Source organism: Tursiops truncatus, chromosome 14 (genome assembly GCF_011762595.2).
Source record: "Tursiops truncatus isolate mTurTru1 chromosome 14, mTurTru1.mat.Y, whole genome shotgun sequence".
Classification (NCBI taxonomy): domain Eukaryota; kingdom Metazoa; phylum Chordata; class Mammalia; order Artiodactyla; family Delphinidae; genus Tursiops; species Tursiops truncatus.
This window is the reverse complement of record NC_047047.1, coordinates 47,166,888-47,187,173: the sequence shown is the minus strand read 5'-3', so window position 1 is coordinate 47,187,173 and position 20,286 is coordinate 47,166,888.

The following is a 20,286-nucleotide window of genomic DNA, read 5'->3' as shown; positions in this document are numbered from 1 at the left end:
GATGCATTTGTATCCTCTGTAACATGAAAATGGAAAGGGATGACAGTGGTAATGGTTGACTATATAAAAGAGAAGATTAAGTCTTGCATAAGAAATAAATTTCTTGAAATACTATTAATGGGAAAAATAGATATAAACTCTTCCATTATACTGAGAGTGAAGACTTATATCATAAGGAAAGGGTCAATGGTTAGTTAAGATCAAATGAAATAATATCATATCATATACAAAAGATATTCCATTTGGGGGAGCAACAAATTAGGAGTTTGGGATTAGCAGATATACACTACTATATATAAAATAAACAACAAGGTCCTACTGTATAGCACAGGGAACTATATTCAGTATCCTGTAATAACTCATAATGGAAAACAATATGAAAAAGAACCTATATATATATTCTTACACATATGTGTTATATATATATATGTGTGTTATATATATGATATTCCATTTAATGAACATGGATTACAAAAGTTAACTTATTTAAATTCTCAACAATTCTGTGTTATAGATACTATACCCATTTTAAACAAAAATAAATTAAAACATAAGAAAGTTAAGTGACTTATTTAAAGTAACATAAGCTATAAGCAGGAAAACTGGGATTTGAGCTCTGCTACCAATGGTTTTAATGTCAGCCCTCTTTCCAGTACACGTCTCATATTAATTGAAAGTCTACCAACTACCAGATGTTGAACTGAGCACTCCTTGGGTAGGAAGGCAAAGTGAATATTAACATCAATTAATAAGAGATGTTTCCCTCCAACAAGTGTAGGATAAAAATACATTTTGAGAGGTTGATATAATTTTTATCCTGAAGGAAAATCAAGGTTTTTTAGAGGTCTAGCATCTACTAGAATTAAGGAATCTAAAGGAATTATGTAAAAACCAACAAAAATAAGCTCCTTAAAATTTATGCCCGATGAAAGCTCATAATAGTTAATGGCATGAGTAAAAGTGCATGATCGTCAATGGTATGGAATTTCTAGAGAAAGAAATTATGCCTGGACAAGACAGAAGGCTTACAGAATCTCTCAGTTGTGTGATCAATGGTGATATAGTAATGCTCACTGAGTTAATACTACTATTCCTCTGTTTTGGCATCTTCATGTTTAGTGGGGGACAGCAGAGCCACCTTTGATGTTAGGTTCCACTCAGCCTTCACCGAAGGTAAGGAAGGGAGCTGAGTTTTATGAGCTAACCCTTCAGTATGAAAGTAGAGGTTTAAGTTAGCAGGACTTTCATTCATCAAGAACTGCTACCCTAAAACCCCCAAAGAATTACGCAAACCTTTATAATGTCCCCTTGTCATTCCTTGATTTTATTATCATGGGAATTAGTAGAAAATCCCTCAAATACAAAGGTTCTGTTCTTTCAAATATATTGATACAAGGAAGAGGCAGCTGAAGAGACTTTCCTGCTTCAAACTAGGCTTGGGAGAGAAATAGAAGATTTAAAAAAAAAAAAAAAAAAAACCTGAAAGGGGCCTACTGGATGAGCATAACCACTGAGTAAGAGGAAAATACCCTAAATTGCTGGGACTTCTGGGCAAGACAGAAAGAATGCATAAAAGAATCAGAACCCCCAAAAGGCCCTGAGCCTGAGCAGCAGAATTATCCAAGATGATTTACATGCAATAGTTGTGTGTGTGTGTCTTTTTTTTAATCAGCAAAATTTCGCAGCTTATATTTCACTGATATAGAGCAATGCCCATCTAGGGACAATTTTGAGACCCTGGAGACATTTGACAATGTTTGTAGACATTTTTGGTTGTCTCAACTTGGGGGTGGGGCAGGTATGAAAGTGCTTCTGGTATCTAGTAGATTGACACAGGGATGTTGCTACACATCCTACAATGCACAGGACAGTCCCTACAACAAATAATTAACTAACCCCAACTACTGCCAAGGCTGTGAAACCTTGGAGTACAGCAGGAACTAGAATCAAATCCTTTTCTACAGGATCTTTTCAGATTTCTTTGATACATCTGACTCAAACAGAGCCTAAATAGCAAACTTCAGGAGTGAACTTGTTACAAAGTGCATCATTTGTCAGCATCAAATTCACAATCTTCTTTCTTATTTAAAATCTACCATTAGCTATTTCTCTCCCAAAAGGCTTCTACAATTTAAGTCAGGACATGTTATGGCTGTGAAATAGATGTCCCTATCATCCTGCTTTAGATGGGAAAAGAAACATTCTGCATTGTTTATAAGTCATAAAGAATTCTAAATATCTCCCACTCAACACATTCAAGAAAAATGATGGTATAATATCTGTGCTGGGTAGCACCGTTTCATACCATTATGTGCCTTGTGAAACAACCGTAGGTAATGCACAATCTTCCTTTAATCAAATCTACATTGTAATTTCTATAAAAAAAATCAGGGCTTCCCTGATGGCGCAGTGGTTGAGAGTCCGCCTGCCGATGCAGGGGACATGGGTTCGTGCCCTGGTCCAGGAAGATCCCACATGCCGCGGAGCGGCTGGGCCTGTGAGTCATGGGCGCTGAGCCTGCGCGTCCGGAGCCTGTGCTCCGCCACGGGGTAGGCCACAACAGTGAAAGGCCCGCGTACCACAAAAAAAAAAAAAAAAAAAAAAAATCAATTAAACACAGTAACTAATTACTTATTTTTTATCACAGCATAATTTACTTTCCCAGAACAGCAGCATGAAAATGTGAGGAAAGATCTCATCTCTGTCAGTGTATTTAAATAAAGTATGCATATTTTTAAAAGAAATGCAAAGGAAACACCACCAAATGTGCTATATATATATATATATAAAATGCACCATCTACCTCAACTTTATGGATGTGGTAGTATGGTTTAATAGCAGAAGCCTAGAATTTTTTTTTTAACTTTTAAAAAAAATCTAATATTATGCCTGAAAACCTTTCTCAGACTCTTACAGTAAAAATATAATTAGGCAACAATTTGTTCATCAACCTCATCACATCAGTTTTATGAATGACCCATTTAGGTGTCAAATAAACCCTAAAAAGCAATTTCTTCCAAGCCTCACAAATTCCTCCTTCTTTACATTTCCATACCTGTCTCTACTCATTATAATCATCAAAGAATTTTATTAACTACTCGCTTAGTTTGGAGTTGTTAGTTTAGGAGACTAACTCAGTGTCCTTCCAGCTGGGCTCTCCAGTGTTTTCACTCAAATTCATCCTACACTGTGGACCAGTGGTTCCCAAACTTGAGCAGCATCAGATCACTTGGATATCTTGTTTTAGTAGGTGTGGGGATCTCAAAATATGCAGTTCTAACAAGGTCTCCAGTGATGCTGATGCTACAGGTCTAGGGACCACACTTTGCGGTACGCGGGCCTCTCACTGTTGTGGCCTCTCCCGTTGCGGAGCACAGCCTCCGGACGCGCAGGCTCAGCGGCCATGGCTCACGGGCCCAGCCGCTCCGCGGCACGTGGGATTTTCCCGGACCGGGGCACGAACCCATGTCCCCTGCATCAGCAGGCGGACTCTCAACCACTGCGCCACTAGGGATGCCCGGGACCACACTTTTAAAAAGCCAATTATGCAGTAATCTCTATGCACTCTTACCCACTCTGTCAGAAGCATTAGTTTGTTCTTTTATTTTTATGCTATCAGTCTCTTTCCTCACTAGGAAACTAAGATTAATCCTCTCTCCCTCTCTTTTCCTTCCTCCCTTCCTCCCTCCCTCCCTTCCTTCTTCCCTCCTTTCCCTCAGTTCCTTCCTCCCTCCTCTTCTTCCTCCTCCCCCTCCAGCTCCTTCTTTTCCTCCTCCTTCTCTCTTGTCAGATTTTATGTCTTTACTTATGTTGTTTCTTATACCATTCTATAACTCTGATCTTTCTTTTTTTAACTTTTTATTTTATATTGGAGTATAGCTGATTAACAACGTTGTGTTAGTTTCAGTTGTACAACAAAGTGATTCAGTTACACACATATAGGTATCTATTCTTTTTCAAATTCTTTTCCCAATTAGGTTGTTACATAGTATTGAGCAGAGTTCCCTGTTCTATAAAGTATGCCCTTGTTGGTTATCCATTTTATTATTTTAATTTGTTTTTATTTTTATTGGGCTATAGGGGATGGGTTGGGAAATATCTCTGCAATTATGCCCTACTAGGGACATGTCCATTCTAATTCTCCTGGGACAGCTTTCGGAGCTTTTTCTTTTCCTTGGAGCTGCTGCTCTTGCTGGCAGCAGCCTCTTCAGGTCCACTGCTGAGTGGCTCCTGCTTGGAAGAGAATTTCCTCTTTTTCTTGGGGACCCTCTTGTTTCCTGATTCTTCAGGGTCACTAACTGGTTCCTCTTTGGGGAAAGATTTCTTCCTCTTGGGAAGACTTCCACTGCCAGCTGTCTCTTCAAGATCACTACTAACCAGCTCCTCCCTGATGTACCTGTCAATCCCAAACTCCCTAATTATCCCTCCCCTCCACCCTTCCCCCCTGGTAACCATAAGTTCATTCTCTGTGAATCTGTTTCTGTTTTGTAAATAAGTTCATCTGTATCATTTCTTTTTTAGATTCTGCATATAAGCTATATCATACAATATTTCTCTTTTCTCTGACTTATTTCACTCAGTATGACAATCTCTAGGTCCATCCATGTTGCTGTAAATGGCATTATTTCATTCTCCTTAATGGCTGAGTAATATTCCATTGTATATATGTACCACATTTTCTTTTCAACTCCACATTCAAAGCTCACCTTTGCCATGAAACCATCCCTGATTCACCTGACTTAATATAAACCTCTCCTCCATATGCAACCACTGAATACTTACATACTCACTTTTAAGATCCTCCTTTGTACTCCTTGGTACATTACTTAGTAAATTATAGTGTTTGTATATGCCTATGATGTATGACCCTAATTATATTATTATATTGTTTATTATATACATTGCCCCTTGTTCATGACAATGCCTGCTAGAATGACTGGCTCACAATCTGTCCGCAATAAATATGGTTAGCACAAAATTATAGTAAGTCAGAGTCTGCAAAGCAGTATTCTCTCAGTCAATGACCCAAAGTTCAAAAGATACCTAATTAACACTACAACCAAAGCCACCAGCCAAGTCTGGAGGATATCAGCTCTAAAGCACAATGCTGCTTTACGTTCCTCAGGGGCTGCTGATATTACCCCGTTGATGGGGGAACTGTATGGGAGAAAGGTTACATGAGCTTGGTCTGTTGTGAGGCTGTCTGCAGGACTATCTCTAACAGGGATTTCAGAAACTGTTCTAAGCATGTTTAAACATTCCTAAAATGGCCACTGTTGATAGAAAAAAGAAAACCTCCTAAAGTTAATTTTTATGCTTCTTTAATAGCCTGGTTTGCTCTAATTCATAAATGAGAAAATTTTTAACTATTCTGTCATATTTGCTGTGTCACTCAGTACAGAACAAAAGGAATTTTGGAATGAAGACCTTCCGGTCACATAGATAATGTAGGTGTCATAAAAAAATAGAACACCAGGTTAATCCAAGTTTCCCTGGCGTTCTTACCTGCCCCCCACCTCTCCCCCTCCCTTTCTCCGCCCCTCCCTCCCTAGCTCTCTCTAAGATCTAGATGGCTAATAGAAGATCAATTCTCTCAGGGCTATAGGAAAACTTCACACATTTTCAGTAGCTGTTAAAAAGTTTGGTTTTCCCCAGGTGCTTCCACACAAATGAAGTAACAGAGGAACACTTTGAGTGTTAAGGAATTTCTGTGAAGGTGTCAGCATTTATATTTTAAATAGATAACTAATAAGGACCTACTGTATAGCACAGGGGACTCTACTCAATACTCTGTAATGGTCTATATGGGAAAAGAATCTAAAAAAGAGTGGACATATGTATATGTATAACTGATTCACTTTGCTGTACACCTGAAACTAACACATTATAAATCAACTATACTCCATTAAAAAAAAAAGTTGCTGATCAGATCTAAAGGCCCAATGTCATAATTACTTCACATTTAAGAATCCGATTTTCTATTTTCCTTCTTTATTTATAACTATGTCATAAATCCATGTGTTTGTGGGTTTTTTAGTTTCTTTTTTTTTCTTGATTGGTTCATAATTTGATTCATTGTTACATGGAAGCTTAGGCTACAGATTTTTTTGTATTTCTAAATCATGGACATAATATTAGAAATGCAGTAATGGCACTTACAACAAATTCTGAGTTTAGTTAGACAGTGGTTCTCAACCAGGGGAGATTCTGTCCCCCAGGAGACATCTAAAAATGTCTGACAACACATGGGCTGTGTATCTTGCACGCAGAGGCCAGGCACGCTGTTAAACATTTTAAAAGCACACAGCAGCCCACTCAGCAAAGAATTAACCAGCTCTAAATGTAAGTAATGCCAAGGGTACGTCAGAGCCCTGGTACATCACAGGTACTACACGAATGCTAACTTCCATTAGTTCAAATATATCTTGGCTATAAGATTCTGGCAGAGAAAGTGATCAATCTAAGATATACTTCCTCTATGAAAATGTACAGAAATTCCCAGTGTAAGCTAACAGAACAGGTTTGTTACAAATAAATACCTAAGTAATCACGTTCCTCTGCCCATATGAGAATTCAACTATTTAAATATTTCCTCGATATTTGTTATTTACTTTAGGGGTGATGGACAAAATTGTGCATTGAAAATAGATATATCCTGTTATTCCATTAAATATTTACCTGGAGCAATAAAGCAAACCCAAGTTGATTGGGAGGTACCCAATAAACAGTTGACTTAGAGAAAAAGAGTAATAAAAAGAATCTGGGAAAAAAATAAGCTATATTTAACCTCTTAGAAGACTCCAATAGCAGTAAAAATATTCATGAGCTTTGAGGTTTTGACTTGGATAATTCTGATCATTAAAATTCAAAACAAGTATTTTCCTCAATAATAAGTCAGAAGTGCATATATTGTTTGAAAACTACTTTGCATAAATGGAACACACTTCTTTTCTTAACCAGGCACTGCTTCTTAAATCTGCTTTTTTTTCAAGTCTTAGAGGATGTACAAATACTTCATACAAGCAACTGAGTTTCAGCACCACATGAAAAAGGAGTGATGACTTTATATGTGTCTCTGATCCAGGGCTTATTTTCTGAACCACCCAACATTTTCCATGGACTGCTGAAACTCTCTGACTCAGCCAGTTAACACTGTACATTCTACCTTCACCAAGAAAACTGGAACACTTAGGAAGGAAAGCTAAACAGGAACATCATTTCCCCCACAAAATAAAGTCCATGGGAGCCATGTACTGACTGGTATTTCTGTACAAATTGGTTAGGCCATATCAGATACTACCCCAAAGCTAATTCTGTGTCTCAAATGCTATAAAATTACAAGTCTAGATGAGCTCTCTTTTGAATAATAGGTTACAAAGCAATTAAAGAGAATTTTTAGGTATGAAACAAATTCAAATTTTAACCTGTAATATCAAAAGATTAGAAGATCTTGATAAAATAATTTGAGAGGCATTTTCTACAATGACACTTTAGTTGTCAGCAGCAATTGCTGAGAATCTGATATTTTTACTTCTTTATTGGTATAATGTATCTAAACACCTTGGAACAATTCTATCTATCTAACTATCCAGCCCAGTAACTTTTTCTCTTGTGGGGCTTGAAAAAATTAATATAGATGAATTTCCTCTGTTCATTTATATATGCAGTGAGATGATACTAAAAATAAGTTTATTTGATAAATAAATGAGTTACTTTTGTACTTTGTTTCAAGAAACATATTAAGTTTCACCAAAATCTTGTGCTATGTTTGGATTCCTCGAAGCAGCAATTTTTGAGTTTATATTTGAAGGAAAGGCAAATATAATAATGGCAAAGTTGAAAGGCACATTGACCTGAAGAAACACCTGCATTTTTGGGGGGAGAGGGGAAGGGGTAGCCTGAGCCAAAAAGCAGAAGAAGGGAGAGTGTATGAGAATATTCCAGCAAAGCCACCTGAAATCTGAAGTGAGCTGGGAGGATGTGTTCAGCGAATAATATTAGTTTAGGAAATACTTGTTGGAATTAAGCTCTAACTCTAATTTTGTGACACTTCAAGATATCCTCAATTCATACACGCACACATATGTCCACACACACACACACATGAACACACACACTCACATGCATGAGAATTTACTTTTTTATTTAAAGGTACTTACAGTTAAAAGATGCTGTGTATGTAATTTGTGGAAATAAATGACAGAAGTGAATGTTGAACAATCATAACTGTACAAAAAGTCAAGTCACTATTTTATGACTCTGACTCCTGAGCAGGAATACAGACTGTTTTAATCTTGTCATTTTAACCATTTTACTTTGATCCATTGCTTGTGTTGGCTTCAAAGATATTTTGACTTTTGTAATGTATGCAAACATACCATCAGAATTTATAGAGAATTTTCTTGAGTGACTTCCATTAAACTAAATTAATAAATTGCTCAATTTTCTACACAGCAAAGGTTCACGTCCAATTTTTAAATTTCTCCTATTCTTTAACTATGATTATCATGATCAATTATTTTCTATGTAAATTTTATAACAAATTTAAGTCACTAATTAGTTTTGTCCACATCAAAAATTTTAATTATTATTATATCTGGCATTGTGAGATTTTTGCTGTAATTGTTGTTAACATTTCTATCAAACCCAATTTTTCTGAGTCAAGTTTTTCAGATGTCAGTTTCAATATAAAAAGTTACCTATTATAAGTGTTAATTGGTTTTAATAATTTGTATGTTGTTATGTCTAACAACAGCATGTATTGTGATTTTTTTTTTTTCCTTAGAGTAAAGGGTTTGGTAAAAGTTCCAGATTTTATATACATTTCTTGGGAAAAAAGTCTAAAATTAAAAATTTCTGGTCTGCAAAAGACACTGTCAAGAGAATAAAGAGAAAGGCCCAGAGCGAAAGAAAATATTTGCAAAAGACATATCGGATAAAGCACTGTTACCCAAAATAAACAAAGAACTCTTAAAAGTCAACAATAAGAACATAACAAGATTTAAAGAGGCCAAAGACCTTAATAGACACTTCACCTAAAAAGATATACAAATGGCAAATAAGCATGTAAAAAGATGTTCCACATCATATGTCATAAGGGGAATGCAAATTAAATGAACGAGATACCACTACACACCTATCAGAATGGACAAAATCCATTGGCAACACCAGACTCTGGCAAGGATGTACAGTAATAGGAACAATCGTTCACTGCTGACGGGGATGCAAAATGGTGAAGCCACTTTGGAAGACAGTTCAGCAGTTTCTTACAAAACTAAACACACTCTTACCATATAATCCAGCAATCTTTTACCGAAAAGGAGTTGAAAACTTAACATCCACACAAAAACCTGCACACGGATGTTTATAACAGCTTTATTTGTAACTGCCCAAACTTGGAAGCAACCAAGATGTCCCTCATAGGTGAATAGATAATTAAACTGTAGTACATCCAAACAATGCAATATTATTCAGCACTAAAAAGAAATGAGCTATCAAGCCATGAAATGACATGAAGGAATCTTAAATGCATATTATTAAGTGAGAGAAGTCAATCTCAAAAGGTAAACTACTGTATGATTCCAACTATATATTTTATAACATTCTGGAAAAGGCAAATCTATGGAGACCCTAAAAAGATCAGTGGTTGCCAGGGTTACAGGGTAGGGAGAGATGAATAGGCAGAACACAGGATTTTTAGGGTAGCGAAACTATACTATGGTGGCTACATTTCTCTCAGTTTTGCTGCGAACCTAAAGCTGCTCTGAAAAATAAAGTTGATTTTTAAAAAGTCTTAATTAGATAAAGAGATAAGATCTGTGTGTATAGTAAATTTTAAATGGCAGGATTAAATTCTAAGGCCAAACCATACTAGCACATTAGATCTTTGATCCAAACTACTTTCTTTGTCCTTTAAAAACAAAAACAAAGCTGAATTCTCTGAAAGAGTCACAGAAAAAACTCCATTTATATAACAGCTTGGTTCCTAAAAGATTTTGTATGAGTCTAGTTTTGGTAGTGTTTCTGTATTTGTATTTTCATTACTTTAGGACTGGGTTTGATTTAATGGAAACTAGGGCTAAGATTTGGCAAAGCAATGAATCTTTCTAAAGATAGAAATAATTCTTGATATAACTTTTGAAGAAATGTAAATTTTCTTGTATCGTTACCTTAAAATGAAATCAAACAATGCCAGTATCTTGGTTTTATGGGTTCCGTGTCTTGTGGACCCTCCAAAGCAGAGATAGCCAAAGGTTTTTAAGTCCAAATGTCACTATTATACTGTCACCAACCTATAACAAGAATACTACAAACTTTTTTCCTTTGAGATTTTGACAATTTGATATTTATGTGCAAAGAAAAAAAAACCCAACAAAATGAAATAATATACGATACAGAATTACAAGATCTTCTCTATCGTAAGTTGTTGGTTGAGCTGTGTCCCCCAACAAAAAATAACCCTCAGTACCTCAGAATGTAACCTCTATGCAGATGGTCAAGTTAAAATGAGGTCATTAGTGTGGGCTCTAATCTGATTGTTGCCCTAATAAAAAGAAGACATTTGCACACAAAGACATACACACAAGGAGGGAAGACAATGTGAAGACACACAGCAAGAAAGCCATGGGAAGGCTGAGGATTGGAGTGATGCATCTACAAGCCCTGGAATACCAAAGATCACCTGCAAACAACCAGATGCTAGAAAGAGGCAAGGAAGGATTCCCCTGCAGGTTTCAGAGGAAGCATGACCCTGCTTTGATTGATTTCAAATTTCCAGTCTCCAGAACTGTGAGATAATAAACAATTTCTGTTGTTTAACCCGCCCAGCACCCTGCTACAGCAGCTCTATGGAAAAAAAAAAAAAAATACACAACTTTTTCCAGTATTTTACAGTGGTACAATTCTAATACAATAAGAATAAAAAAAACTACTTTTCTGCTTACTCTTCTTGTAAAGTCTGCCAGAGACTCATTTCCTCTGATTTGATTACATTTGCATACAATTTTAATTAAAGAACTACTAATAAATGTTTTAAGTACAGGAAAAAATATACTTAAGGAAGAGATTCTCAATGATGATGATTTGACAAGTCTTTTTGTCAGAAAAACTTCATTGATATATTTATTTATTTTTCTGTTCTAATATCACAGAGAAAACTAGGGGAGATACTCATTCAAACCCCATACATCATGAACCGAGTAATGAATCCTTCACCATTGTAGGTAGGAGCTCATAGATAACTATTCCATAGTCTCTTCAGAATATCCTCCCATTTATTATTTAAAGAGTGGAGAATAATAATTTTCATCCTTTTGCAATTTCAATGCATAATTTGTGCAGTTACTCATTGTGCAATATTTTCTAAGATGGTTTCCACACTGACAATTCTCGAGTTCTCTCCCTTGGCAGAAAAAATAAATTTTTGGAAGACTTTCAAAATAATATCCTTGCAGATGGGGATGGGAAGCTTAATAAAGCATGTTGTTTGAGGTCAAGATTTCTGAATGCTATTCCTTGTATTACCTTCAGATGTATAAAGTCATGAGGGATGCTTACATAGAAGATCATAAGTGGAAAGTTGGCATAGCTAAGCAACTTCTTTTCCACACTTAAGACACTGCTTTCAGAAACAACATGCACTTTTAACATTTCTTATTTTCTTGATGATAACCCAGGGCTTTGATAATTTTGTTAATCTTTTGGGCTTTTGGACTGGGTCTTTGACACATGAACATGTTCCATACTACTCTAACAAAACTCAAAGGTTTTATTGCACTTTCCTTTAAATTCTGAGTTGCCGTTTAGAGTAATCCATTAGCCAAACGCTTGCAATATACACAGTGAAAAATGGGGGAGATACGTAAATATCACTGTGATTCTTTCACTGAGATATCCTACTTTTTTCCCCTTTCAAAGAGCAAATCGGTTCTACAGATGAAATGTCTTATAGATATGATTACCAATTATAAAAAGATTGAGGTGCCAGTTTTTTAAAACTGGATTGTTAGCATCATTAAGATTAGCTTGCTCACACTTGCATTAGGTGAACCATGGGATCTATGGACATTAATAAGCAAAGATAAGCTTATAATAACAAGAGTTGCTATTTATTTAATTTTTTCACAGTAAAATGATATTATCTGATGCTTTGCAAACATTACCTTGCTTAACCCTCTTAATAAACGTATGAAGTACATATTATTATTCCAATTTCACATGTGAAGAATGTTATCCCCAATGCCACATAGGAAATCCATGTCAGAGGCAAAATTTGAAGTTTAGTCTTTCAGAATCCAAAGTCTGGATCTTTTTCCAATATGTCACCTTGATTTCTACACTGACACTTTTGACCCTTGCCATAAAGTCAGTACATCCTCTTTGACACTTTGAATATAGTGAATACTATCTAGTTTGAACAAAAATAAGAGGAAGTAAAAGTATAAGACCATCTTCAGGCAAAGTTAGGAAGACCTATGCTTGTCCATTTTTGTGGCTGCTTCTTTCTCTAATTCCCTCCTCTCTACCCCTACCACTAAATCAAAAACTTTTTCTTCCACCTGCAGACATCTGGAGAAGCCCCTATGCTCTCTCCCCATTTATCTATCAAAATATCTTCTCTCTCTCCAATCTTCTCCTCCCCAGTAAAAACTTCAATATCAGCAACTGTTACCCAGTGACTGAATCTGTGAATTTAAGCTCCTTTGTTTCTCTTGGGACAGTGTGTACTTGTCAGAAGAAGCAGTGCAATATAATATAATAAAGAGGGAAGGCTTTGGGGCCAGACCCTTGGAATTTGAATCTCTGTTCTGCCTCTCTTTAGCACTTGTCACTTGACAAACCACTTAGCCAGTTTGTGCCTCATTTTATCATCTGTAAAGTAGTGCCTATCTCAAAGGGTTATTTTGAGAAAATATATATGAAGTGCTTAGAATAATGCCTGGCACATAGTAGGTAATATATGTATTAGCTTGTCATTATTATCCAAATGTATCTCTCATTAATTAAAAAAGATAACTAAAATATGTCTTCTACTATAGGAACTGCATAAAATACCATGTAGAGGTATAAAAGAGTTATTTGGGGGATCTTATTTTATCCTCTGAAATCAAATCACATGAGGAGTTTAGACTGATAAGGTTATTTCTATTAAGAAACAAAACGGGAAACATGTGAAGTACTTTAAGATACTCAATTTTAACATTAAAATATTTTCCATTAATTACCCATGATTTCATTACGAATTAATGGTGTTGATTGGGACAGTAGAAAATAGAGGAAAATTGAAATAAACTTAAAAATGCACTTGATAAAAAATACCGAGATAAATATTTATTCTCCAGAGTCCATAGGAGTCTGGCTTCTGTGCCTTGTAAACCCTGACACCTGGCATGATCTACTTTGTTGACTACTTTAATGGGCTATTCTACTCTCTTCCTTAGCCCCTGGCTTTTAATAGTCACATGGAAATATATTATTTTCATTTAGAGGCCACAGCTACCTGCATATTTTCTGTCCTTCAAGCTGAATTATTTTCCAGCCATATTCACCACTTAAGTACATAAAATTGACTTTTATATTTCAAATGATGGACAATGTACAAATGTGTTTGAGTGAAGGACACAATTCATTGCATTCTACTTTAAAATCTACACTGTGAGTTATAAATAATCTGAAATCACTGAAAAGTGTATCTTTTCTCATGTAACTCTAGGCATACTTTTTTTTCCCCAATTTTCGGTAAGCAGGGCTTCAAATAATGCCTAAAGTAAAGATGGTCAACCTTATTATCACCAGACGAAAACATTCAGAGTGTATCAGCTTGAGTTGGAAAAATTAGTTCAGAAAATGTTTTGTCGGGAGGCTCAAGAGGGAGGGGATATGGGGATATATGTATACATATAGCTTATTTGCTTTGTTATACAGCAGAAACTAACACAACATTGTAAAGCAATTATATTCCAATAAAGATGTAAAAAAAAAGTTGTGTCAGCTAATGAAAGCTTTCACTGTTTAAACCAATGCTTCACAATTTAAGACATATAAGCTCGTATTTAATCATTTTAGCAGGAAACCTCATTATAACATATATTTTAACCCTATCATTTAATGTAAAATGACAAAATGAATATTCACATATATTTTTTGCTATTGTTGTTTCACGCAAGGTCTGTTCAAATGTTTTACTTTTACATATACTGAACTTCTCCTCTCTGCTTAAGGAGTATATGGCTGGAAGTGACACATATAATCCTAAAAGTAACAGATGTACGATTTAGCTAAATGCCTTGCTCTATAATTTCCCTTACAAATATTTCAACAATGAGCAAGCTAAGTAAATAAAATTAAAAAAATAAACCTTAGTGTATCAATGTGTCTATTCATGATGGGTTGTTTTTCCTCCTCTATCCAAAAGTTAGATGGCTGCTCTTCCATCCTGTCTCTCTCATTAAGCCACCTCTAAATATTCAAGCCTAAAGTAATATATGTCATCTATTCTACCTATACTCAGAAATATATGATTTGAAACTTTAATATAACTTGTCTTTTTACCTCATTGTTGATAAGCATTACCCTGGTTGTTAGCTCCTTGAATTCAGGTACTTGGCATCCCACTTCTGATTTATCTTATATTAGCCCAGTATGAAAAATATGATTGAAATTAAAAATGTAATTTGTGATTAATTGATTTGCTTGTTATCAACTTATTGGCATAAGTTAAATCCTACCTGAATACAAACAGGTATTATATCACGTATAGAAAACTCAAGTATCTGCAGGGACCAAAAAGGAACTGTAAATAACTAAAGATATTTTTGTTCAAGAACATAAAACACAACCAAACCAAAAACTATAGAAAGTGAGGCCATATACATTCTAAATACAGAGTTCTCAGACTTTGACTGCACTGAGAAAATACTCAGCTAGACTTTCTAAAATTTTCATTTTGGTGAAATAAAATAGTATTTAAATTACATTTCAGGATTGTTGAAATGAACACTTTCAGATCAATTTTTTCAGATTTACTCAGATAACTAAAATAACTGACTGTAATAGTTTAGATAACTAAAATAATTGGCTTAGTGGATAATCCAACCTCCTGACCTTCAATACATTGATTGAGAACCTTAGAACTGTATTAGACTTGAAGGACCTTCTGAACAAGAAGACAATCACAATTTTGCCAACTGCTCCAGGTAAACCATATCAGCTTAACACATTTCTTATGAATATACAGAGAAGTTTTTGGAAAAGGTCATTTGTATAAGAATGTTTTGAGAAAATATATTCTATATTCCTTAAATAGATTCAGTAGAACATTTTATGCAGGGTACAGATAGAGTTTGTAGATTGAGGGGCAGCTGAAAAGAGGTCCCTTTATGTTGAAGAATGTAGACTTATTTAAAACTTATTTAAAATTATTTAAAATTCATTAGTAATCAGAGATTTTGCCAAGTTACTGGAATAAAATAAGTCTAGCTTTCTGATATTAAAAGTCCTCAACAGAATCTTAAGAATGACCATAACAACTTCTCCCAAGCACACATCAAGATACTTGCTGACCTCTACCTTAGGCTCCCTCAAAGCCATATGTCCAAATACTTTTAAATCATTACTCTCCCAAATTCTCCTGCTTAGGAATTAATAGCATCAAGTAAAGATTCTGTGTCATGTGGATAGAGGAGAAAAGCTAGAGAGGTATCTTCCTAGACAGAGAAAATAATTCAATGCATATTTTAATTCATATTTTATACTAAAAACTAAGTGTTAACATGTCAACACTTCTTTTGTCTTTACCTTAAATGCCATTTGCTTTTTAATTACACAAAGAAAAGGTTTTTAAGGCTATTATAATTACTGGGGTAAAATCTGATTTTGTTTTATACCTTTAGGCTCCAGGAAACATAAGAAGAATGCAATTCTAACCCAGAAGAACTAAACTACTTCTGTTGATAATCAGTTGGAACGTTCCTGGCTGAGAGGAGAGGATGACAGTTTGTTGTGAAATACATGTCCTAGAGAACTAGATCAAGATCACTGACGTATTTCACATTATTTGCTAAACAACTGTCAGATGGCAGTGGTTAGAGGCCACAACCCTTCATGAGTTAAATGCAAATGGCTCTCTGAAGGAGAAGTAATCCACTATATTTTTGTTCTTTCATGGGTGGAAATAGAGGCACAGCTGTCAGTTTCCTATATAGAAATACATTGTTGAGTTTATTCATTTGAGTGGGCTTTCAGTTATTCCAATTCATTTTCTTCACTTAACCTACAAGTATATTCCCTTTCAATGCATGCACATTCAAATACAAAAACATGCACCTATCGAGAGAGGAACATATACTTCAGATAATTTCACTGTTTCCTCCTACCACCTGCTATTAACGAATTTGGCTCCAAAACACTAAAAGCAATCTTTTGAGATCAGTTGTTGGCCATAGAGTACAAAGAATTTTAGGTCCAGCTAATTCCAAGAATTTCCTTACTTGGTACAGATGCTGCTTTGAGACCAGCGGATGCTACCTGGCATTGAATAATTTTATTCGTTCAAAATCCTTTGAAGGGTTGCTTCAAACTCTCCAAAACACAGCATTCTTTCATAAACACACACACACACACACACACACACACACACACACACACACAAAAGGTTCCTAATAAAGTAATAATATTTTCCAGTGTTTTGAAACCTGACAGTGAACCAAAGGATGTTTATTACTAGTTGTAATGTCTTTTTAGAGTCAACACCTGATACTTCAAAAATGTTAATCTCTGTAATAAACATTTTACACCCAAAAATTCATCTTATAACATAAACAAGCATAGAAAGTAGCATTATTAGTGGAAATCGCTGGCTGAGTTCCATATATATATTAAATTGCCTCTAAATTTACTCTAAAAATTTTTATCTTGCTTTGACACAACACAGAAATTAATCAGCATAGTTAGTAAGCTAATATTTTAATAAAAGTGTTTGCATCTTACTTTGAGAACATTCATAAAGAAATTCATACTTTGTTAAGTGCGTCAGATAAATTAAAATAATTGGGGGGGGGCTAGTTTTCCATGGATAATGATCTAATTTAAAAAGTAATGATATGCCAATTATATCTCAATAAAGTCAGGGAAAAAAGGTGTAGTTGGCCTGCAGACAAATGAAGTATGGAATTTTTGCCTTTATTTCTTAAACACAACATAACAACGTATATCTTTTCTCTCAAAGACCTGTTAAAGTAACACTTATGATTTCCTTGAAAAATCACTGTGACTTAAATTTACAATTTCTTAGAACTCTTGGGGATTGCATTTTGCTAACTTGATAGTCTCTCAGTTGCTCATATACTTAAATATTCTTTTGTCCTTTCTAAATCTTACCATTATTGCCTGCAACCAATATAGGCACATATCTGTTCTAGAACACATGGAAATTTTTGGAATACACAGTAAGTTATGTCAAATAAAAAAAAATCAGATTTTTACCACTGAGAATGTTTATACCACATTTATATGACATATTTTTTGTCTACTTATGAAAATAGTGCTGAAGATCTACAGTTGGTATTCCAAAACACATATGGTTGCAACCAGTGTCCTAGAGTTACTTCTGAATATTCTGTTAGACAAGTGTCAAGAGCACTGATACTCTTTCATAAGAGAGAGAAAAAAAAAAGCCACACTAAGATTTATTACCTGACCTTATAAATTTAAACCAATTGTAGTAACTTGAATGTCTTTGTATAAACTTTTATGTGACTCTAATAAAGGATAATAATCTAATGGAGATCTGCAAAAGGTCAAAAACAAAAGATAACCATGAATAAGCTATCTTTTATCAGAGTAAACAACATTTCACCAATTTCATAAAGAGTATACTTGATTTTTTCTTTAATAGTCTATAGAAGTATGACAACTTGTGATTGTCTAGACTAGATGACTAACTCTTTCACTTATACTCAATGGTAAGAGTTCTACCTCTGCATGTGCACCTTAAGAATACAGTTTAAAATGGAACCTTATACTTTTCAAAAAACTCAATCATATATTTTTATTTTATTTAAACACTTGGTTTCATGCAGCATATATTTAAATTAAATTACTAGATAAAACCATCTAAATATCAAGTCATCAGTCATTTCTGTGATTTTTTAATAGATTATATAGATATAATACAATGACTGACATACAACAGTATGTGCTTGCCAAGATAATGGTAAACTGAATATTTGATTATATGGAAATAATATCTGTGTGGTTACATGTACACCTCCAAATCAGACCAAACTGTTTCCCTTATAAGGCCAAGAGGTAAAGAAACAAAAGTAATTAGGGAAACACCTATAAACTATAGGAAAAGGAGGTTTTCTACTTTCTAGAAGCATAGGAAAGTCCTCATTTTTTAAGGAGTTTTGTTCTACTGTATAGCACAGGGGACTCTACTCAATACTCTGTAATGACCTATATTGGAAAAGAATCTAAAAAAGAATGGATATATGTGTATGTATAACTGATTCACTTTGCTGTACAGCAGAAACTAACACAACATTATAAATCAACTATACTCCAATAAAAATTAATTTTTAAAAAAAAGCAGTTTGGGGGCTTCCCTGGTGGCGCAGTGGTTGGGAGTCCGCCTGCCGATGCAGGGGACACGGGTTCGTGCCCCGGTCCGGGAAGATCCCACGTGCCGCGGAGCGGCTGGGCCCGTGAGCCATGGCCGCTGAGCCTGCACGTCCAGAGCCTGTGCTCCGCAACGGGAGAGGCAACAACAGTAAGAGGCCCGCGTACCGCAAAAAAAAAAAAAAAAAAAAGGAGTTTTGTTCTTTATCAGTCAGTGTCCAATATGGTTAACAGAAATTATGTTTTCAAGAAACATAGTGCATTCACTTATTATATACTGAATATTTTACAAAAAAAAACAACTCAAGTTAAGATTAATGTCTGAGAACAAACCTTTTCTGAGGGCAGCTATTTTAAAAACCTACACTGATATATGGGGGAAAGATTATTGACAATTTTCACTTAGCAGTATATGTAAAAACTGATCTGATTTAAAGGAGACAAGATAATTCTAAGCATAAAAGCAATGAAAGGAATCATAAAGAGAAATACAGATGAATCTAGTTATGGAAAGGAAAAGCTTCTGAACTTTTCTTTAAACACCATCAAGAAATGAACAGGCAAATAGGAAATGGGGGGAAGTTTATAATGAACATAAGACAAAAAGATAAACAGATTTGATATTTAGTACACTCCTAAGAACCAATACAAGGATATACAGGACAATGGAAAAATTGGCAAAGTACATGAATATTCATTTTACAAAGAAGAAATTAAAAAGCATCCATTAAATTATGTTTATGAAAAAATAGAAAAATTTAAAAACACACATGAGTTAATACTGAGAAAAATATGAAAGATATACATATATTTAGATGTGTATGTGTGTATATATATATATATAGTGACATGTAAAATGATTTTATCTTATACTTTACTTTGGGTAGGTATATAGCTTGTATATAGATATAATTGCATTTGGCAATAGATATATAGTATATATTACATATAAAATTTATTTAATTATATGGCTATTATAATATATTTGGCTATTATACTATATAAAACATACATATATAATTTCATTCAGCTATTTCATATATATTAAATATTAAATATATGTATATATTTATGCAGTATATATTTAAATTATATTGCTAGAGGAAACCATCTAAATACAATGTCACCAGTCACTTTGTGACTTTTAAATAGATTATATAAACATAATACAATTCTTACATACAGAAGCATATATATGCATATATATGAAATTATATGAATATATATTTACATACATATAGATTATAAGAATATATTTGCATATATATGAAATTATATATATGTATATAAATCTGTCTATTTTCATATATATATGAAATTTAGCTATTATTGCTGGGAAAAAAAATAAAAAACAAATTTAAAAAAATGTTAAATCCCAGACAGGACTAAATTAATATAGTATTGATTGGTTTCTCTAGGTCATGAGAAAATGATTATTTTTATTTTCATTTGATTCTTTTACAATTTCAAATTGCTGCAATAACATGTAGTGCTTTTTAATAGAAAAATAAGAGATATTTAAAAGTTTAAATATGCATAACGCCATGCTTGTTAAATTACATCATTATGCACAGTTAAATATTTACTAAATATTTTATCATTTTAGTTTTTTGTTATTATTTTTTAGGTCATCAACAAAGTAAATACAGGTAAATGAGAAAGTATTCT